General features: G+C 49.9%; 1 protein-coding gene across 10 annotated transcripts in view; it reads right to left on the bottom strand.

The window, feature by feature from the left end:
* Nucleotides 1-22446, bottom strand: part of MBP (myelin basic protein) — a 139482-nt gene extending 117036 nt beyond the window's left edge. For 2 of the 10 annotated variants that reach the window (XM_044744026.2, XM_070514490.1), the window contains exon 1: nt 21757-21941. The gene's annotated coding sequence lies outside the window, so the exon portion shown is untranslated. Of the gene's footprint in view, nt 1-21756; nt 21942-22031 lie in introns of those variants that run through there. The other 8 variants (XM_070514489.1, XM_070514492.1, XM_070514491.1 and 5 more) reach the window with 7 other exon arrangements.
* Between the last annotated feature and the right edge of the window lie 1032 nt (nt 22447-23478).

Genomic DNA, 23478 nt, shown 5'->3' with positions numbered 1-23478 from the left:
GTGGCTGTGGTCTGCCAAGAGCTGTGGAGCCTGCGTCCTCCCTGAGAGATACAATAGATGCCGCCGCCCTAAAAGGTGGGCGACAGCGCGAAGCTGGAGGGCAGACAACATGACTCTGCTTTTCTGACCTTGAGAAGAAACGAGCCTAGAGAGCAAATTTAAAAGACCAAGGAACTCATGCATCAAATAAAACAAAAATATCTGAAAGAACAGAATGAAACTAAAGGACAGGCCTCATCCTTCAATCTCCTTGTTCTGCTGCTCTCCCTCCCCCGTCTTTTCCTCGCTACCAGGACCCAAGCACGGCACCTGCTTTCTGTGCACAACCATTCTACTTCTTATGTCAAAAGGATTCTTGTAACACCCTGTGTTCAGAACACAGTAAACAGCTACCAACACCACCAAAACCACCACCACACACACACACACACACACACACGTACACACACTCCTGCGCACAAGACCAGAAGAAATAGGCCATTTTACAGACTGGAACAAGGGGCAGGAAGCTAAGAAGCCACATTCAGTTTCACGAAGGCCTGTGACAGCTGACCTCTGAGCCCCACGAGCTTCCCCAGGCTCCTCCTTCCATCACGATGTGTCATGCGGACCACCCATGGGGACGTCTGAACTGTGTCAAATCACAAATCAGGTGTTTGAGGACACCACAGACTAAACAAGAAGAAAAAGTCTGCTTTCTTGCCTCACCCAATGAACCTCACAACTGCACTAAAATTCACCGGAAACAGACAAGGTCCAGTGTGAGTCTTTGAGATGAAAGGACTAAAGGCTTCACGGCTGGGAGAGACTGAGTGTTTTCAGGATTTGGAGCGCTCTCTCAAGAACAGAGGTCGGAATGGAGGGCTTTCCTAAGTTTAGAAGCTTGCTCGTTAGGAGGAAAACGGCATCAGAGGGGTCACGTCCTATCTGACCTTGTGCAAGATACTTCAACTCAGCCTTGGTCCCCCACTGATAAAGTGGAGCAACCACGCCTGCCCCACCTCCTTGATCAGCTGGTTGTGAGACCCAGATTGCACAACTGTGAAAATGTGTAAGAAATGCAAAAAAGCATGACATGTCTTTCCGATCTGTCCATGATGCCCAGATGGCGTTGGGTGAAGGAGCCCAAAGAGACTCGTGAGTCCACATCTTTGAAATAACGCCACTGACAAAAACCTTTAGATTCAGATTCTTGAACATCCTCAGAAGCTTGAACGCCAGCTCTGTGCTCGGCACCTTCAGTCAGCAGGGTGCCCGGCCTTGCATCACCCAGGGGTGTTTTCCGGGTGGGAGTTTGTGATCCTGAAGACTCGGGTGTGTGGCTGTGCTGGGCCATCCCGGGCTCCGGGCGTGCAATGGGGCTCCACGTTTACCACCCGTGAGGGGAGCCTGCTTCTCAGATTATCAACAAATTAGGGCTAAAATAAGTCAGTGTAGGCTTGGAGGGCAGACAACGATGTCATTTGGAGACGCCTCTCGCTGCCTCAGACACGTGCTGCTGGGTCTGCAGAACGGACAGCCCCTGCCCCACCCGGGGAAGCTCAGCGGGGAGCTCAGGAGCAAGTCTGTGGAACCAGACCCTGCTCCGCCTCACCGGGACCTGGCACTGCCCCCCGCCAGCTCCCCCAAGGTCAGGGCTGAAGTCCGGGGCCCGACGTGGGCAGTCAGTTAACTGGCTGCTGGTTAACAACGTGGACAGCTGGAGAGCCGGCACTGACTGGAGGGCCCCTGGAAGTGGGGGATTTCCTTTAGGACATGTGAGAACAGGGAACCGGGGGAAGGAAGAGCATTCCACAGCCCATTCTCGTGCTGGACCTTCCGGAAGGTGCCCGGATCCAACAGGGAGGAGAGAGAGCGGCTCTTCCATGGCAGGAAAGCCGGCAGCCTGTGCCGGAACGACGAAGTCCGAGAGTTCAAGCCATTTTAACTTTAGGCGCTTCACAAAGCAGCATAGCAGAGCTGTGAATTAAGTGTCACGGACGGTGGGGGGCGGGTGAACACACCGTCCTAAGAAGGAGGCCACGAGGGCGGGGGAGGCTGCCGTGGCTCGTGCGGAATTTCTGACGCCGCTGCGCTGGGCCTCAGCACAATCCAGCGCTCCTCCTGCACCGTCTCCTCTTCAGACAGATGGCACACTTCACCTCGCCTGAGGGAACGCCTCGGTGGGCCAGACCCCTCCACTTCCTCTCCCGGAGGATGTTCCATGAGAGGCAGCCACACAGGAAACGCCTGACCTTCCCGGGGGACCCTGAGGCCACCACAGACACCCACACGCTGCCTCCCCCGGGCAGGGCACCCAAGTGTCATGTCTCCTGGAAGTTCAAGTTGGGGGCAGTAACAGTCAAATGACAGCACACAGTTTTGTCACTCAGAAGGTCCTTTTTTAGTTCTTTCTTTCACTATCCTAGAAGCGGCTAAAAGACACAACATCATAAGGGTGACAGTTTTAAAACACTTTCCTCTCTGCTTTTCACCAACACAGACTGTGTGAGTTCCTTACTGCCTGCTTACTCTTCGTCCAAACACACACGCCCTCTCTCTTCACCGCATTTAGTGTCTAATGCGGGAGATCAACCAGAACAAACCTTTCAAATAAAATTAAATAACTCAGTGGTGGTGGAGGGGGGCACATAACCCCAGCCACCGAGGTCCAGGAACCCTTCCCGGGATGTTGTGGGTTGTACTGTGTCTCCCCTGAAAGCTATGTTCAAGTCCTAACTCTAGGCACCTGTAAATGTATTTCCTCATTAGGAAATAGGATCTTCGCAGATGTCATCAAGGGAAGATGAGGAGCGGCTGGCTTAGGATGCGCCCTGATCCAGGGACTGGTGTCCTCATCAGAGAAAGGAGAGAGAGGCAGCTTTAGACAGAGATGCACAGAGAGCAGCAGGAGAAGAAGCGTTATGTGACGATGGAGGCAGAGACTGCACTGCTGTGTCTACGAGTAAAGGGAGGCCAAGGACTGCCAGCAGCCACCAGAAGCTGGCAGAGACAAGGACAGACCTTTCTGCCGAGGCTTCAGAGGGAGCAGGGCCCTGCCGATAGCTTGATTTTGGACTTCTGGCCTCCAGAACTGTGAGTGAATACATTTCTGTTGCTTTAAGCCAGCCAGTCTGTGGCCCTTTGTTACAGTAGCCACAGGACACTAATTCACAGGGAAGGTAGCAAATAGATGGAGACACACAGGATGAGTGGAAGGTGCAGATAGAGACACCGGGGAGGGAGCTCTTAGAAGGAGAAAGAGTGCTCCAGGCTGAGGGCATGGCTTGTGCAAAGGCCCTGAGGTACCAGAGACAATGAGTGCAGTTTGAGCATGATGTAGAATTGACTGAATACTCTGAATCTGCTCAAGACCAGGATCCTCCTGGTGGCACCAACAGAGGGTCAGGTAGGAGATGAACGCTGTTCCTTCATTTTTGGATAGCTATTCAGTTCCACTGTGATGAGCAAGCTCTCCAGAGGGCTGAGTTTGCCTAGACTAAGAAAGCTTGTGCTATGGTCTGAATGTTTGTATCCTCTAAAAATTCCTATGTTGAAGTCATAACCCCTAAGGTGATGGTGTTAGGAGTGGGGCCTTTGGCAGGTGATTAGGTCATGAGAGTAGAGCCTTCATGGATGGAATTAGTGCCCTTATAAAAAAGACCCAAACGGGGGGCTGGGCCTGGTGGCTGAGCGGTTAAGGTCATGTGTGCTACTTCAGTGGCCTGAGAATCATGGGTTTGGATCCTGGGTGTGAACCTAAACACTGTTCATCAGGCCACACTGTGGAGGCATCCCATATACAAAATATAGGAAGATTGCCACAGATGTTAGCTTAGGGTCAATCTTCTTCACCAAAAAAAAAAAAAAAAGATTCCTCCCTTGCCAATTCTACCATGTGAAGACATCATCTGCAAACCAGGAAGAGAGCCCTCACAGACACAGAATCTTCCAGACTCCCAGCCTCCAGAGCTGTGAGAGACAAACGCCTGTTGCCTAAGCCCCTGAGTCTATGGTCTTCTGTTGTAGCAGCGCAAACGGACTTAGCCTATAACTCTCCCAGAAGGACAAAGTCAAAGCTCGCCTCAGAAGCCCACGTCCATCCTAGAACAAGGTTCTCCAAGGAAGGAATTGGGACCCAGCCTCTCCACAATCACAGGGCCCAGCACTGGGCTAGTGTTCTGACGGCACTTAGAAACAGAAAAAGTTCCCAAACGCCATCTCGACCCATCACGTAAGACGTGTCTGAGAAGAAGGCGCCTCTCGATGTTCGGGGATGGGAATTTCTGCTTTGGGGTATCAGATAATATCTGTAAGCTAGTTATCCCCATTCTTTGTTTTATCCAGGCTTGTCAGATTTAAATAGATGCACAGCACCGAAGAACACTGCCTTAAAGTTACCAAAAATTATTTTAAAAGAATATTATAGAATTACCGACAAACGGAGTTTGTTGGAAATACGATTGTGGTCCCTTGAGTTTGTGGCTCACGGCATCACCTGACTTTGTAGATAAGGCTCTTATCAGAATAGGGCATCAAATTACTCTCTGGCGTCCCCAGCTTGTGGTGTCATCACCCTCTCAACTACAACAAAGCATTTTCTTGAAGGAGAAAAGCAGCACGTCAAACAGTGCTTCATTCACGCTTAAGTGAGACGAACTTTAAGAATCTCTTGTTTATACATTCACTTTAGGTAAGCTGTTTAGCTTTTTGTAGTTATTACAGGGAGAGACGAAATTCTCCGTCTAAACACAGAAGGTCCCGTGAACTGGTCCTGCTCCACAGCAGCACCTGGCGAGCCCGGCCCGCAGGCATGTCGAGACTGGCCTTTCTGACTCTCACAGGGCACACACTCCCCTCCGCGGGCAGCCGGGAAGTCTGGAGACCTCGCAGTCCTGGGGGTCTGACTGAGTTACAGCGAATGAATGACAGAGGAGCCCAGGGGGTGCCCCACTCCAGGAGGTGCTCTCCCCCTGGCTCTGACGGGTGTGGCTCTTGCTCCTCCTTATCAGCAAACCCAGATGGTGAATCCTACTTCCTGGAGGTGCTGTGGAAATAACTGACTAATAATTTCACAGGCACCTGGGGATACAAGCATTAGTCAGAGGAATAAAAAACCCAGCAGGGGCTCTGCCTTCTGTGACCTGCCCCCGGGGCCCCCTCTCCAATGGCATCTCCCTCCTTAGCTACGGCTGGGTGTCACGCGAGTGTCATTATTACAGGCCTGTGTGCCATACGACCCAGGACACTGACCTTGGTAATGCCCAAACGTGAACACTTTGGGCATTACTCATGGCCAGAGCCAGTGATCAAAGGACATAACAATATTTGTTTAACTGGGTGTATGTTAATCCACCTCCAGAACAACTCATAAATTCCTTGACATGAGGCATGATGGCTCCTGACAGCTGTGTGTAGGGAAGAAATGTGTCAGCTCAGGCCATAGGTTTACACGTGGCCTGGGGCCAAAACAGCTATAGTCTGGTCTTGACTAAGATAACCCCAGTCTTTCTGAAAACACAGAGGACATCTGAATACTAGAATTGATGATCTACAATTTCCAGATTCTAATCACCAACCCCAAAGTGGTCCCCCAGGAGAGAGCTGATTTACTGATTGGCACCTCATCCTCACATGGGCATGCAACATTTTATTGGATGAATTCCTTTCAGAGCTTCCCAGAACCTTCCAGATTCTAATCAAGAAAGAGAATGTTACGGGTGGTCGTTAACTGCACCATGGTCCCCCAGAAGACTTGGATCAGAACCCATCGACTGAGTGCCAAATTTTCACACGAGGGTGCAACATTTCACTGGGTGAGTGTTTACTTCTTGGGGCACAATAGAAAGATAAAGGATGCTGTCAAATGACAATTATGTTTAAAGAAAAGGGAGGAGACGGGTCCCAAGAGAGTACGATGCAGTGAAAAGGACCTCGGCTTTGGAGGCAGGAAACCTTTGATGGCAGCCACCATGACAGGTTTACCACGTGCGAGGTGCTAGGTGAGCACTTCAGAAGTCCATCTTCCTCATCCCCTCCACGCTAGGTTGAGGCAGGTGCTATTATTATGGTCCCCATTTTACAGATGTTGAAACTCACGAGGTTCAGAAAGACTGGGTCACACAGCTTTGCACAGCAGTTGCTGGCAGGGCCCCGCGGAGCCTCGGTTTGGCCTGATCTGAGCTGTATCCACAGCCACATCACAGTCTGCAGTCTCCAGAGTTCTAGTTCAAGCTGGGCTGTGAACTGGTAGATGACTTGGGCAAGCCATTTAATTTCCTCCCAAAGAGGATTTCTCAGTGCATTGTCCTGGATTTAAGGAAAGCACTCTGTGGGAATGTTAGAAGGCATCTTCTCCTCCATTTCACACCTTTTAATGTTTGTTCCGATGACTCAAAATACAATGATGACAACTTTGACAAAGCCCTCTACCTTTTTCCTTCGGTGTGAAAACTATCACAGGCGACGGTAAATAACGAAGCGTTATAGGAATACATCAGGAAATCAAGTCTCTTTTAAATCTCTGTTATTGGAAAAATGGCATTTAAGTGAATAATTAAATGACAAATATCTGGAGTGTATAACATATACTATAAACGTAAGACTGCCAACCAGGCTGCACTTTGAAATTGAACTTTTCCAGTGGTTTCTGCACACCATTTAGTTTCTAACTGGCATTTTTAAGGCCTAAAAAGATCAATATCCTTTCAGAAGGCAATGATTTATTACCACTAGGTTGAGGCCTCATAATTTTATTGCTCCAACAAAATCAAGATTATCCGGGAATCTCTTTCATAGGAAATAAAGAATATGGTTTGCAAAGTACAAACACCTCAGCAGAGTATATTCACAGTGATGTGCTCTACCTGATAAATTGTGACCATGCCAAAGTTATAGTAAAGTGACTTAATCACTTACACTCTCCCTAAATTAAAATGTTTCTTATCTGACCCAATCACAGACTTCAAATGATGGTAACATCTAACGACAGGGCAGAACCTACTGGAAAGAGCAAACGAGTGTGAGGAAAAGTGAGAAAACGGGTTTGGGGCAGGAATTCTTGTCCCATTAGCTCTAAGCAGCTGGGTGGCCTCAGATGGCTCACCCGGTCTCTCTGCGCCCCATCTGCTGGCCTCCTGGGGAACGGGGGGCTACACTGGGGGGCTCGGGTCCTGCAGTCGGTAACAGCACTCTGACTCAGCGATGGGCGTGGACTTCCCATGCCTGCTCTGCAACCCCCAGGATCTTTACCCGTCAAGCGTTTCCTGACAAGGTTTAGGCAAAGCCGCCCATATCGTGTCAGACTGCTGACGGCCGGATTCCTGAAGCCGGAGTCTGAGTCCAAGACAAGATGTGATGAAACTCACTATTTGAGCGTCTACCAGGTGCTCAGCGCCAGAGCAAGCAGCGAAGGAGCAGAGCAGAGGAGCTGGGTTCCACCGCGCACACATGCACACACACGCATGCACACAGCACACACATGCTCATGCACGCTGTATTCCTCCTCTTTGTTCTCAGGGTGCTGGAAGAACAGCTAAATATACATTCTCCTGCCTGTCGCTTTGAGGAGAGAATCCTCCTGCCTTATCTAACGTGTTTTTGCTTCAAATCCTTTTTAGGGTTAGGCAGGGTATACACAGGAAAGCAAAACCCAACACACTGTCAGCGCCGGCTTCCCAGAGGCCTGCCCTCAGGGCAGCGGATGTAACGGGCCATCCAATGAAGGCAGGCCTTTGTCTGGTCCCCTGCTGTGTCTGCAGCACCTACGACAGTGACGTACATTGCAGGCACTCAACAAACACCTGTTAAGTGAATGAGAGAACGCAGAACTGAAACACTGAGCTATTCCCTCTACCCCAAACCACACGTGTGCCCACATGTACACACATGTACACACAAAGAGCACGAGACCCAACCTTGGATTGCCGCATCACACCTGACCAGAGCAACATGTGAACCGGGGGACGGTTGGAGGGGCCGACGTGGCCACGAGGACCAGCACAGCTGAGGAGCAGCTGAGGTGCCCCCAGCCTCGCACACCAAGGGAGCTAGGAGGGCTGGGGCCTACCTAGGGGCAGGGTCCCCCGAAAACGGAAGCCCTTGTTCAAAAGGCATACAGGACACCGCAAAAAGGAAGTGGGGGTGGGCACCCCTACCGTTCACGGGCGCTCCTGAGGAAACGATGGCCGGCGTGTGCTGCCCCTGCCCTGCAGACAGACCTGCCTGCCCCCAGCTCAAGGCGGACACCAGCAAGGCACGGCTGCCAGGAGCCCAGGAGGAGTGGGCACTTCGAGTGGCTGGAGGCCTGCACACGAGGCAGGAACATGCAGCCAGGACCAAGGGCGCCCATGGTCAAGGGCAAATGCAGACCCTCAGTGGGGCGGGACGGCATCCAACGTAGAGACGAGACGAGACAGGGACTCTGTCCGTCAGGAAGCAAGGCGGACTTGTGGTCCAGTAAGCGGGCGTCTGTGCTCAGCACATGAATTACTCATCACAATACGGAGGAACCAGCACTGACACACTTTCAGCGAGGGTTCTTCTGTGAATCAATTATCTTTTCCAAAGCTCTCATTTAGAGATCATAGTCCACGTAAGCTTCATCCAAATGTTAAAACAGAAACATCTGAAACCAGGTCAGTATACAGCGTCTGGTGCAGCCACTGGCCTCTGGGCAGAGGGCAGCCCGTTACCTGGTCACAGCCTGGTCACCTGTGCAGACAGGTGACACGCGGGGGCCTTAACAGTTGGGCCTAAGGCTGGAGCTCTGACGGGACCTCAGCTGGGGTTTGTCTCCCTTCTTTCGTGAAGACCCAGAGGTTTAAGCCGCTCTGAGGAACAAGCGAACACTGCCCTCTCCCTCTCTGCCCACTGTCATCTCTGCCTTCTCTGGGTCTCCATGATACACGACCAAAACCTCTGTAATTAGTTACGAAACCCACCACTCAGCTCTGTGCAGAAAACTCCAGAACAGTGATGATGAGGATTATTCTAAGAAAAGGGAGGGGACGGCACTGGGACGTGGAAGACCAGAACTATCACCCTTCAGGGCCGCCTCTGACCACAGGTATCACGGTAACGGAGTATAACTCAGCAGAAAGAGGTCGGGAATAAACTTGGTGGGCTGAGTCCACGGTACATTTTTCAAATTCGTCTTTGACACATGTCAGGAAAGCTAATGAATTTGCACCACAGAGGTTTAGACTCAGAGAGATGACCATATCACATCAGCCCTCACAAAACACTGCCTGGGACCATTCCCATCGTCATGAGCAAATGTGTTTTGTTTTAAATGATGTGAAATTTTGTCCAGGTTTCCATCTACCCTCACATTAAACTTTACGTTCCTACAGCGCACTTATTTTGGTATTGCTATACACATGCATATTTATATCCACAGCCCACCGTGGCTTTCACTGCGACATTTCTCTGCATTCTCGGCAAGGTGGTTTGCCAGGTTTATGTACTTCTACATCCTACCTCCCCTCATATAATTTCAAGCCATCAGTCTGAAATGAATACGGTTAGCTTTTAATACCTGGTTTAAATCCTTCTATCTTCAAAAATAAGTCTTGACATACGAGAATAATGTTGAAATAAGAGAATCATCATCTCCCTTTTAAAACCACACCGCCTTTCATAGAGCAATATAAAATGATGTATTGAAGCTGTAAATGCACTATGCTGGTCCCTGAAATGTAATTTATCCTCTTTATATTTCTAGGAAGACAACCGCGCTGGTGTTTACACTTCATAGCTCCTTGGTCTCAGCTACTCCAAGGGTATTACACTTTCAGACATCAGAAAGAAACAGAATAAAAGCAACCAATCCCCCCCATACACACACACGCTAAGAGAAACCTAGCTCGTAAAATATGAGATTCACTTTTATTTTATTAAATTCCTGTTTTATCTGGTCTTTTAAGGCAACACAATAAGCCAAATTCATCATGTCCCACGTTCTTCTGACTGGTGAAGGCAGATCGGGGCATATGACTTCTGCAAGATTCGGACTCTGCTATGCGCCAGCTGGATGATGATGACTGGGATCCGTGGACCCCATTAGGCTGCGGATGCAACAAATACCAGCACCACGCACTATGCAGAGGATACTGAGACGAGTCAAACACACTTTAAGCTTCCCAGAATGTAAGTGTGTGACGGAACATTTAAGCCCCTTGTAAGCAAAATGCTACTAAACCCGGGAAGAGAGCCTCTGCTGCTAAAAGCTGAGCAGGGAAGGCAGATGCCCTGGAAACAAGGTGAGGGAACAGCACAGGCGGACAGCGAACCAGGAACACTGGGAGGAATCCTGAGACCATCCGGACAGGCCACTGGGAGCGGCAGAAGAGCTGGCGAGTGAAGCGGGATGAGGGCAGGATAAACGCACGGCACAGTGTCCATTAGAAAGAGCTGGCGAGGCTCCTTCCTCCGCCAGGTGCAGCCCGGGGTCAGAAGTCCCGGGGCTCCCGGTCCACACGTGCTGCAGCGCATTTAGCAAAGGTCTGCCACAGGAACCTTACTTGTGGGCTTTCAAGTTCCCAAGAATAATCTAACGCACTTTCTGGGCAAGAACCTGGAACTGCACACATAGCATTTTGCACATCATAGACAGCCAATGAATTTTTTTTTAAATTAATCGTTCACTTGCTCTATTTGGGAAGCCTGTACCATAGCTCTCTATTTTTTGCTTTGGTAGCAAGTCTAGCAAAAATGTTAGGTTTCAGCTATACAAGAAACCGGATGAAGAATACAAGTATCCAGAAATATTCCTGGTCAGATACGCCAGGACCCACAAGACAGGAAACACAATATTCTCTGAATGTGGAGAAAGTGCCAAGAATAAGTGATACAAATGAAAACATGTTGTCAACATAGGACGTTATTTTCTGAGTCATTCTTTTTAACATGAAGCCAGTTTATCAGAGAAACAGAGAATTTCTTGATCGTATTAGAGCGTAAGTTTGTGAGCATATGGAAGGACGTTGAGATAAATTTGTGTCGACCTGGCCAGACATCGGTGCTCATCATCCGCTTCCGTCCTTCACTCAGGGCATGGTCCTCAAAGTCCACCTGGAACTCATAACATTCCTGGGCCTGATCCCCGAGACCGTGGTGTGGGGTGCCAGAGATGGGGTCCAGGACTCTGCATTTAACAAGGATTCTGGACAAAATGTAGGCAGGTGGTTGGCAGACCCCGCGGAGGAGACTTTAGGCATCAGCCTTGTCCCACAGCCTCAGGAGAAGATGCGGAGCGGGGCCGGCTGCCAATGCAGACACTTTGGCTGGGAGTCAGAATCTGCCACCCAGCCAGTCCCGCCCCTGCCGGCAACCTAACCGGACTCAGGGAAGTGTGATCTGTGTGTGTGGTGACCTCGAGTAGCTTTAGGTGTCCACATGGGACTCAGATGAAGCAGAGTCAGACGGAGCGAGTCTTCTTTCGCTCTGTGTAGGTCGGCGGTTGATGTGGAGGTGGCTTCGTGCGTCTGTGTGGTCGCTGCAGGAGGAGCTGTCCTTGCACGTGGCCTTTGCTTCTGCCTCAGGGTGACACTGACAGACTGTCCTCAGGGGAAGGGAGGGCAGGATGTGGCCTGGGGCTAGCACCCTCGGGGGAAATCCTACAGGGAGAAAAGGCAGGGCCACACTCCCGCAGCGCAGCTCTCAAGCGGTGCACACGGCCACCAGGAGCCCCCCGCTTGCTCAGATGGTGGCGAGGACACACTCACAACTGGGCGGGCACCACGCTCACCACCCTCTCTAACAAAACCCAACCCTCGCCCGCTTCCGCCCTCCCACCCTCATCTCCCACGAACCAAATGAAAATGTAACTGAAATACAGAGGAGTCATCCCCTGGAGTACAAACTTCAGAAAACTAAACCATGGCGAGGCACGTCACACTATGGGCTCCCTATGTTTCCAAGCACGCCTTACACAAAGGCCCTCTCCCATGAGGCTTCCAGCCGGGAAGCCACTTGGTCACGGAGACGGCAGAACTCCGGAGTCCCCCGGGACCCAGCCTTCACCTGCCGCGGACCCGTGGCAGCCTCGGCCCTGTCGTCAACAGTTCGGGGCCTGTGGGGCACCCCTGGTGTCGGCCGACAGCGCCCTGAACTCTTGGGGCTGTGACACTGTCACCAAACTGTCCAGACGGTCAGCATTGAACGCTGACCACTGACCAAAATGAAGCCTAACATAAAAGTACAATCAAGTCAACTCTCCTTTCAAAGGACATGTCAGCGCCAGTCACTATTTTCTAGATGCTTTTAAATCTGGGGAGATAGAAACTAAATTCAGGCCTTATTTGCAACATAGTCAGAATCAGTATGCTGTTAAAAGACATTGCATTTAATACGATGTGATGAATGACTCTAGCAACTATTTCTGTGCTTTATAATTTATAACCCATACTAAGGAGAAGCACGACATCCTCAAGAAAAACAGCTGAGGGGCTCTGAGTAGACACGAATTTCCTGTGAGGAAGCTGTGGCTTCGCGCCTCAGAGAAACTCCCTCACACCCTGCAAGGCATCACCCCCTTGTCACCACGATCAGCCATGAACCCCTCTGCAAAGTCAGTACCAGTTGTGATGTGGTGTGTCGTATTGCCAATAAGAGAAATGCCCCTTATCTTCCTGCATTTGAAAATTTTGAGTGTTTCATATCTATTCCTTTCTTTTAAAATTGAGCTGTTTGCAAAGGGCCCAGTTTCTGAGCAGTGCCCAGCACTGGAGTCGCCTGCCATGGGGATGAGGCGGGAGCGTGGTGGCACCCCAGTGTGGGGGGCTGCCTGGGGGCCAGGAGGTGGCCTGCCGTCCCTCTGACCCAGGGGCCCCCGACTGGAGAAGGTGAAGTCTGAGACAGGAGTGAGAATGCCTGGGGTTTGGAAATGTGTCCTGAGACCTCAGGAACACAGGGTGAGCATTGCTGGCTGTCGCACACGTCACTCGACAGAGCAGAGGAAGCCCAGGGTTTGACACAACCCACTGGAGCTCTGCCATTGCTCAGCGTGCCAGTCTCCTCGCTGGGGAAACAGGGCACAGAACTGCTCGGGTCCAGGGGTGGCCAAGGGATGGAGGGAGAACCACTCCAGGCTCCCGCGCCCTCACAAGGGGTGGTCTTCCTCAAGGGGTGCTTTCGGGGTCCTGTGAGGACACTACCATTCTGATTTCTGTGTGTGCTTTTAGAAAATAAATCAGTTTGGGGGAGGGAGGAGATTAGTTAGGCCTTTTAATGGGTTTTATATACGTCATGAAAATATGATGTGTATACATGGAACAACAGATGTCACACAAAAACAATCCATTGTGCTGAGAAGACAGAGGACGGAGCCTTATTTAAAATCACGTCTGGGGAAAGGAGTGGCGGCTCTTCCCATACAAAGTGCTGCTCTGAGGTCCTGAGGGTGAAGACACCACGGGGCAGCACCCGACGGCAGCCGCCCTCGGTCTCCAGGCGTGAGCAGGTGGGGGGCGTGTGTTGGAGTGTGTGGGTGTCAGGTGTGTGTGTGTCAGGGTGTGTCCGGTGTGTGTGCTGGGGGTGTGTGTGTGTGTCGGGGTGTGTGTGTATTAGAGTATGTGTGTTGGGGTGGCCATCTCCCAGGCCCTCAGCCCCTGAGACGTCCTCTCTCCTGCCTCTCCCCGTCTCTGCCTCCTGGCCCTGTCCTTCCCGGCTCTCTCTCCTCTTTGTTACTTGACTTAGGATATATTTTATATATTATTCTCTAATATAAAATTAAATACGTAATTTAGTTAACCACTTATCATGAATAAAATTTCATTTTCCTTCTCTTACCCTGAAAAATTGGTGAGCTGAATGTTAACCCCTTCACTCTAGAGGGCAGTGAATTAATTTAAAAGGAAATCAATTAAAACCCTTGCTCTGGTCACCTCAATGTCCTTGTCCTTTCTTGTGGCCAGTGCCCCTGTAGGTAAGTCGCTGCTGCATCCTGCCGGCCCCTGGATGTCTGGTGTGGACGCCGGCGAGCGAGCCGTCTTGGATGAGTCTGGAGGCGTGGAAGGAAAGGGGGAGGCTTCCTCAGGCCAGGAGGGGAGTGTGGCCTGCAGAAGGACTGTGGACTTTCCAGGAGGCGGTCCCGTGGGTGGCTCTCCACGCCTGTGCAGTGGACAGGGAAGGAGTTCCAGCTTATGCTCACGAGGGACTCACGAAAAATCCAGGCAAACAAGAAGGGAAAACAGCTGGGTCCCCAAAGCCTTGATTACCCCCAGATCTCTTCAAGTTTAGGCAGAATTGCCTGGTTCATAAAAGCAAGAGGAGAGCCCAGATGCCGGGTTGAATTCACAGGCTGGGCGGATCCCTCCCCCCTACTCTGAAATCTGGGCCTTGCCTTGTCTGCAGGGCATAGCTCTCAGTGTAGGACCCCTCGACTGATTTATCGTGTAGTTCTTCTCGCTGGTCCCACTTGTACACATGACAATCGGGCGGACGGAGGTTCCCAACTCTCTTCTTCCTGTCTTGCCGTTGCCTCATTTTACTTCTACGTTCAGATTCTTCTTTGAGGCTGTTGATCTTCCCAGCTTTTCTGTCATTTCACCATCCTCCGTGTCATTCCCTCCAAACTTTACATGGGTTTATTCGTTGTTAGTACGAATTATTATTTCAAACAAAAAGTTACAGACAACAACACACAACTGGTTTATCTTTCCCTCAATAAAAGGAACACAGTCCCTTATTTGTCTAAAATCACAAAATATTTTTAAGGAATGAAGCGATATAGCTATAGCCAATTGCCTTCCTCGGGCACGAGCCCCTCCCTCCCCGACACAGGCGAGGGGCTCCCGGAGTTGGGGGGAAGCGCTGCTTCGCATGATTTCTATACGTATGACCCACGCAGGTAATCACAACGTGTAGTGTTCTTCTGTGTATTTAAATTTTTTCAATAATATAAGATCACAATGTGTCAAATCTGTGAATTTCAGAGAAGGGTCCTTCAAGAGTGGGTTAGAATCATAGTGTATTTATTCATTTACAACTTGCTGTTTTCCATTCAACACTGTTACTTTGAATCTTACCCATGTTGATACTTGATATTCTAGGTAATTTAGTTTAACTTCTGTGAATACATCATAGTATATATCCACAATCTAACTCATGGGGCACTATTCTGTTTCTCTCTTTTTTTAGTATCAAAATCTTTACTCATCGAAATATGTAGGCATAGCTGAAGTAATGCTGAGGGGGAAATGTATAGCACAAAATGCTTACATCAGAAAAAGGAGAGGTCTCAAATCAATCATCTAAGTTCTAACTTGAGAAACTAAAAACGAAGAGCTAAATATATCCAAAGAAAGTAGAAGGAAGGAAACAGTAAAGATAATAGCAGAAACCAACGAAATTGAAAATCGGAAAACAACAGAAAAAAATCAATGAAACAAACAGCTAGTTATTTGGAAAAAAATCAATAAAATTGATCATTCTCTAGCAAGATTAACATCTAAAAAGAGAGAAGAGATGAATCACCACTATCAGGAATGAAATGAAGTGTATCACTATTAAAAGGGTAATGAGGGACTCGATGAACAACGTGACGCTCATAAATTCTACAACTTAGAAGAAATGGACCAATTCCTCAAAAACCACAAACGACCAAAATTCAACCAAGATAAAACAGATGACCTGAGTAATCCCCTAACTATTAATACAATTGAATTTTTAAATTACAAATTTCAAAAAAAGAAATCTCCGGGTCCAGATGGTTTCACTTCTACTAACCATTTAAAGAAGAATTAATGCCAATTTTATACAATTTCTTCCAGAGATTAGAACAGGAGGGAATGCTTCCCAACACATTTGGTGAGGCTAGTATTACCAAAGCCAGCAAAGACTGTACAAAGAATGAAAACCACAGACCAATATTGCTCACGAACTCAGAAGCAAAAATCCTCAACAAAATATTAGCAAAGTAAATACAGCAACATATAAAAAAATTATACATATTAATTTTTTCCAGATATGCAAGGGCAGTTCAACACTTGAAAATTAATCAGTATCATCCTTCATACTAACAGGTTAGAGAAGAAAAATCACATGAGCATATCAATTGACACAGAAGAAACATTTGATAAAATCCAACACTCATTCATGACAAAGCCTCTCAGCAAGTTAGGAATAGAGAACTACCTCAACTTGATAAAGAACATCTACAGAAAAACCTATAGCTACATCATACTTAATGGTAAAAAGGTCAAGGCTTTATCCTTAGATCAAGAACAAGGCAAGGATGTCCACTCCTGCAACTCTTAGTCAACGTAGCGCTGGAAGTTCTAGCCAGTGCAATAAGACAAGAAAAAGAAATAAAAAGGATAGAGATTGGGAAGTGAGAAATAATACTATCTCACTTACAATGACATGATGGCCTGCATAGATATCACAAGGAATCTACCAAAAAACTCCAGACTTAGTGAGGACTTCAGCAAGGTTGCAGGATACGGGATCAACACACAAAAATTATTCACATTTCCATATACTAACAACAGACATGTAGAAATTGAACTTAAAAACACACCACCATTTGAAATTACTCCAAAGAAAAATACTGAGGTAGACTCTTTAAAAACACAGATTCAGAATCTGTATGCTGAAAATTATAAAACACTGATGAAAGAAATAAAGGAAGATATAAATAGAGAGACAACCTGTGATCATGGAGTGGAAGACGCCACACAGTGAAACTTCTAATTCTCCCCAAATTGATCTATAAATTCCTATCAAAATCCTACCAAAGGTTTTATAGACATAAACAAGCTTATTCTACCATTTATATGGAACGGCGCAGCACCTGGAATAGCTAACACAATTTTGATAAGGAAGAACAGAGTGGAGGACTCGCGCTACCTGGTGTAAAGGTTTACTCTGTGGCTACAGTAATGAAGACAGAGGTCCTGGTGGAGGGACAGAAACCCACATCATGGAATAGAATGGAGAACCCAGAAATAGACACACAAATATGTGGAAATGATTTTTGACAAAGGCGCAAAAACAATTCGATGGAGGAAGGATCATGTTTTCAACAGACAGCCCTAGAGCAACCAGACGCTCCTAGGCAAGAACAAAAACAAAACAAAACAAAAAACCCTCAACCTAAACCTCACACCCTATACAAAAATTGAGTCAAAATGGACAACAGACTCAAGAGAAAAAATAAAATGATCAAACTTGTAGGAAAAAAATAGGAAAAAATCTTCAGGATCTCAGGCTAGGCTAAGAGTTCTTACACTTCACAAGAGAATCACAATCTATAAAAGGAAAAATTAATAAGCTGGATCTCAACGAAACGAGAAACTTTCTCTCTGCCGAAGACTGTGGAGAGGATGAAGAGACATGCTAAGCTGCCGGAAGAGAACAGCAAACCACAAGGACTGGCATCCAGCACAGAGAAAGAACCATCGAGACCAAGCCGTCCAATTGGAAATGAGCAAAAGACACGAACAGATTGTCCACTGAGAGGTATGCAGATGGTGGATTCACACATGAGAAGATCTCTGGCATCATGATCCACGAGGGAAATGCAAATTAAAATGATGATGCACTATCACGGCACACCCGTTAAAACAGCTAAACTAAAAGCAGTGTCAATGCCAAATGATGTCGAGGCTGTGGAGGTCCTGGATCACTCACGCCTTGCTTGTGGGACGTGAAATGGTGCAGCCATTCTGAGAGCATATGGCAGTTTCTTAGAAAATTAAACCTGTGCTTACCATATGACCTGGCAATTGCACTCTTGGACCTTTAGTCCAGAGGAATGAAAACTGTCCACGCAAACACCTGTACGTGGATGTTCATAGCAGCTTTCCTCACAACAGCCCAAAACTGGCAACGATCAAGTACCCCTCGAAGAGCAAATGGTTAAAACCAAATAACCATGGTGGTCCGTCCATACCATGGACTATTACTCAGACATAAAAAAAGAATGAGCTGTAGACATACTTAGCCACTCAGATAGATCTGCAGAGAACAGTGTGTAGTGAAAAAAGCCAATCAAGAAAGGTTGCATACTGTATGATTCCATTCATATAGCACTCTGGAAATGATGAAATTGTAGAAAATGGGGAACAGACTAGTGGTTGCCAAGGGCTCAGGGGTGGGAAAGGGGGAAGTTGTCTGTGCCTCTAAAGGGCAGCAGGAGGGATCCTGTGATGAATCTGTCCTACCTGGCTGTCAGGGGTCACACGATTCTACACATGATAAAATGACACAGAACTACACACACACACACACACTCACACTTGAGAGCATATAAACTGATGAAATCTGAAATCAATAAGGTGGATGGATTGTATCAATGTTAATTTCCTGGTTGTGATATTGTACTACAGTTCTGCAAGATGTTATGAACAGTATATGGATCTCCCTGTGTTATTTCTTACAAATTGCATGTGAAGCTACAATTATCTCAAAATAAAGTTTTTAAAAATTGCTTCTGGGAGCACCCTTTGTATGTGCCTTATGCCCACAGATTAGATTCTCCCTAGAGGACATGCTCAGGAACCGAACTGCTAGGTCACAGGGTATAGCCATCTTCAGCTTTTCTAGATTATTCTCTAAAGTGTCTGTTCCTATTTAAACTCCTACTCACAATAATGTGAATTATCTCTTCTCTACATTTTCCCCAATACTTGGTAAAGTCAGAATTTTAAAATTTTTACCAGTATTATGGATATGAAAAACCATCCCATTGCTGGTGTGACTTTCAGTTCCCTGATTTTGATATTGTATTCAGCCCCTGGGTTTTCTCTTCTAGACCAGCCTATTCACTCACATCTTTTTCTGTTGGGTGGCTTGTTTCATACTACTGAATTTTAGAATCTTTTACATATTCCAGCTACGTCACCTAAGCCTGTTTATCCTCATCATCTAGGCATCCACCTATTTTTTAGAACAGAGCCTTACACCTACTCAGTGTGTTCACAGAGTCCAGGACAAAATAATGCTCAGAGTCACATTTTGAACTTTTAACAGTTCTTGAGTCTGAGACGTTCCTAACAGCATGTGAGTTGTCCCTGGTTGCAAGGTGAGGGAGAGTCCCCTCGGACGGCAGCTTCAGCTCCCGCCTGAGACTTCCACCCTCCTTTCTGTGCTCCTGTCCTGCGGATGTCAGACCTGCCTCGCCAGCCCCAATTCCTGGCAGTAGTTGCTAATATGTACCTCCTACCGGTTCCATTTCTCTGGTTGAAGCCTTACCACGATAGAATTAGATGGAGATATGAAATCTGCTCAGGAGAACGGACCAGCTGTTCACCCAGCATCTCTGTTTAGCGGGGGCATCAAGGTCTCCCCGTATATTTACTGTTGCGGTAAACCCAGTTCCCAAAGCCCCCAAATTCAGGCCTATTTAAGCTTCCTGCAGTGTCTCTAATGGACCAATAGGAGTGCCTTCCTGCTTAATGTCCACTTATTAAAAATTATACTAAGTAACTAGAATACTTTCTTTTGTCCTTTATTGACAGCTAAGGATGTTAAGGGGAGGATGACTAACAGACCCATGACAGCACCCTTAGAGTCAAACCATTCTGAAGAAGCCGATTTTGTTGGGCGTGGTCACTCATTAGCGGTGGAATTTTACAAGGAAAGAGAAATGGAAGGCAGCTCTATAAGTCTGCAAGGTGTCCTGCTCACCAAGGCTGGGCAGGGCTGCACCTGGGGGCTGGCAGCAGACTCCTGGAACTGAATCCTGTGCACCCCTGGGGCATCTCTGTGCCTTGGTTTCCTCGTCAGTAAAAACGAGGGTATTAGTAGGGTAGTTCTATCAAATGAGGGTGTCCTAGGGGAGTCACCACCTTAATGAGGTGATACACAGCTCTCACAAGAGATCTTGGCAATTTGTAAGTGGCCAATAAATGCTACCTGGATACTTGGATAGAAAAGCTACAGAGGCGGTTGCCAATCTTGTGTCAAATTTTTAAAGAGTCTAGAGAGAAACTAAAAATCAAACAAAATAACCTTCAATTAACATTTTAAAATTCAGGCAGAAATAGGAAAATTCTAAGAAAGCTGGGTCTCTACTCTTTTCCAGCTTTCGGCAGACACGTTCAATCATTGCAGTCATTGCTGTCTTGGGCCAGACACAAGACCCGACGGTCAAAACCGCGAAGGAGCAATTCAACGTCGAAACACAGAACACGTAACATGTCTTAAACTGTCTTATCTTTGGACCAAAACATGATACTTTAGAAAGATTTTCAAAGTGGATTTGAACCAAATAACTTTTGTCTAACCTCTAGTTAATAAAAGTAGTCATTTCACAACATTTAAATCCTTGGGAGTTACGGTTAACCAACATTTTACAGTAATTTTTAACTGGATTCTCTCCCTTCAGGTTTTTGTTTATCCCACTTGAAAAAATAAAACCACTGACGGCACTTTTCCTCGGCCGGTAGAAGCACAGCCATTAGGCTACCCGCCTTCCTGCTGGTCACCTGGCCCATCCTTCACTGAGGGCTGCTGGGTTCCAGGCTCCCCCCAGCTCTGTACACAGGCCCCATGGTCTAAAAGGGCCCCCACCTGGCAGGGGTGGCCTGCCATTGGGCCTGTGCTGCAGGACTGAGCCTGATTCAGGGTGGTCCCGACTCATGGGTGACAGTCTGTAAAGTGTCTCCCTGGGCTTGGCAGGCTAAAATCATCTCCAGAACCCACAGGTCTTAAATAGGATGCACCCCGGAGTTCTCTTCCTCTGAAAAAACTCTCTTTCTAGCTGGGTGTGGGTGTCCGTTGCCACAACAGCCAGGGGCCCCTCTCAACCACATTTACAGCCCTCCCCACACATGCCAGCTCTCACGTGCCTTCCAGGGACGCAGAGATAAACTGAGCACGTGTTGTTGACTCTCACGTTGTCGCAAGAGGAAAACAGAGAATCAGGAACCAGAATGTGCCTATTTCCTGCCAGAGTCTTACTGAGGTCCCCAAAGAAACGGAAACATTTTTCCAAACCACACTCGCCTTCCGAAACAGGGGGCGAAAGTAGACCCTAAAAGAAACGAGGCGCTGCCCACCCGTGACCCCCAGGACCTAGAGCCACCTGGGCGTCAGCGGAGTGACAGGAGAACACGCGACACCCTCGGGAACCAACTCAGTGCGTGGGGGCCCAGGAGGGGGTCACACACCAGGGGCGCAGGTGGGCCCAGGTGGGTTACAGGTGGCGCAGGTGGCTGCAGGCGGCGTGGCCCCAGCGGGACAGGCCCTGCCAAGGCGGAAGCCAGGCGCGTCGCCTGTCGCCGCCCTGGTCGCTCAAAGGGAAATTGTGCTTCGTCTGGGGTGGGGGAGGCGGGGTCGTCCCCTGGGCTCCAGGTGTGGAATCAGGAAGCACTTCACTCCGGGGGGCACCCTCAGCCCGCCCGTCAGCTCGCCTACAGCACCCGACTCCGCCCAGCCAGAGCGGCCTTGCGACCTTTGTCACCTCCCACCCCGAAACCCCACCCCCACCCCACCCCTAGGAACGCGCGCTCTTCCCGCGACCCCAGCCACCCGGCCTGGCCAGAGACCACACCTGGAAACCCGTCGGATTCCAGCCCCGCCGCCATAGACCAGCGTCTACACCTGCTCACACTCCCTCGCAGGGAGGCCACCGAGCTGCTACCTGACCTGACACCTGCGCCGCTGCCCAGGGGAGCCCGGCGAGGGCCCCGAGTCCGGCGCGGGGAGGGACCCCGGCGTCGGCCCCTCCAGCCCAGCGCCCCCGGCTGCGGGTCCTGCCCGGGTCCCCGCCGTGCCCTGCTCCGAGGGCGCGGAGACCAAGCGACCCCGCCGCCGGCGAGGATCACCCACCGCGCTGCGCTCGCTGCTCCCAGGCCGCCTCTCCGCCGCTCCGGCCCCAAGTGTGCGCAGCGCGGGGCCCCGGGGCCGCCGGCGCCGCCTTCCGGGGTCGAAGACGCGGGCCGCCAGGGCCGGAGGCTCGTCCTCGCTGCGCGCGGCGGCGGTGACTGACGGCGGCTGCTCCCGGGGCGGCGCGCACCCCGCCTCCCCTCCCCCGTCCCTCCCCCGCCTCCCGGGCTTCCTGCGAGCCAGGTAAACACGGCTGACTCGAGCGGAGCCCGGCCCACCTGCCGCCCCCGCCGGCGCCGCCAGCGAGCTGGGGACCACCTCCGGGACGGCCTTGCGACGCGGAGCTCCGGGGACACGCGGGGACCGGGGCGCAGGGTCAGCCCTGGGAGGGCAGGGCCGGAGCGGGTCAGCTGCTGAACTGCTTGCTGCTCTTTGAGCCTTCTGTCGCGCCTTAGCCTCCGAAACCACTCCCAGCCGATCTCGCCAGGGGTGGGGGCACGGGAGATGGCATGTCCTCACGCCCCGTGTCTCAGCCGGACGACCGAGGGCCGGGGCGCGGGCTCCTGCTCCGAATGCACGTCTCCGCTCCGGGGTCAGTGCCCTGTCTTCAGGGCTGGCCGCCTGCCGGGCGTTAGCTCTGCGGGGACCCCGCACGGCTGACAGGTGCCCCGCGGAGAGCACAGGTTCCCGTGCAGGAGGCGGGCAAGGAGCGCGGGGAGAACACAGACCCGGACGCGCAGCAGGAGGGGCGAACCTGGGTCCGGAGGCGCCGAGGCGTCTGTTGGCTTGTGGTGGGTGTGATCCCCTTAGTCCATTTGTCTCCTGGACACACAGATCTGCTGGAGTCAGACGGACCTGTCCCCTGGATTCTTGGCCTCCTCCTGATGGTGGGAAGTAGGAGGTAGCGGGAGAGACGCGGGCTGAGACCCTAGCTCCCTCCCGACTCGGGGTCTGGGTTGGGGAATTGAATTTGATGCTTCCTAGGAGCCCTCAGGGCCCCACACAGTGTTTATGGGGGTGGGGGCAGAAGTCCGGCGCTTGGCAAGACTCCGTGAGCCCCTGTCCCCTGGGCCGGCTGTACAGGGACAGTAGCGCCGACTCCTAGTGCGGTTAACCGCCCTCATAGATCCCCGGGGATCTATCAACTAAGTCGAGGGCTGGAGATTCTAAGAGAAATATGTGCACAGTAATGTAAACGTTTAATCTGATCCTTTCGTGAGAAAAGGGCCAGAGCAGAGAGCATGGAGACTCTGGGAGTTTGGGGTGGGAGGGCATGAGGGGCGGGGAGAAGGCACGGTGGCTGTGCCAAAGATCAAGCTTGTCTCTTTCCTGATTTTTCTGCCCCATGCCTTCACACTGACTTTCCGTGATGGATGACTGGGTCGGAGTAAGAGCCAGATAGACACAGGGCAGTGAGTCTAACCCAGGAAGCTCCTAGGTCCCTGAGTCAAGTCACGCGTAACAACCCCCCTCCCCTCAAGATCCTTACAGCTCCGGCCAGGGGGACCCAGGAACTGGGCTCCATTTGGATGCCCTTTTTGGCGTCATAAACAGCTTCTCCTCTCCCCAAATGTCCCTTTGCTTCTTGCTGGGGTTTTAGGATGCGGAGGAGACTGGGATTCCTGCCTTGCAGACGTCAGCAGAGGCTGAGAATGGGGAGTCACACAGACCACCCTGTGTGTCCTTCTGCTTCATGCTGCTTCTGCCGATTTTTCGGTGATTTGT

This window comes from Equus asinus, chromosome 7, assembly GCF_041296235.1.
Source record: "Equus asinus isolate D_3611 breed Donkey chromosome 7, EquAss-T2T_v2, whole genome shotgun sequence".
Lineage (NCBI taxonomy): Eukaryota > Metazoa > Chordata > Mammalia > Perissodactyla > Equidae > Equus > Equus asinus.
The sequence above is the reverse complement of the archived record's forward strand: the minus strand, read 5'-3'. Positions and strand labels throughout refer to the sequence as shown.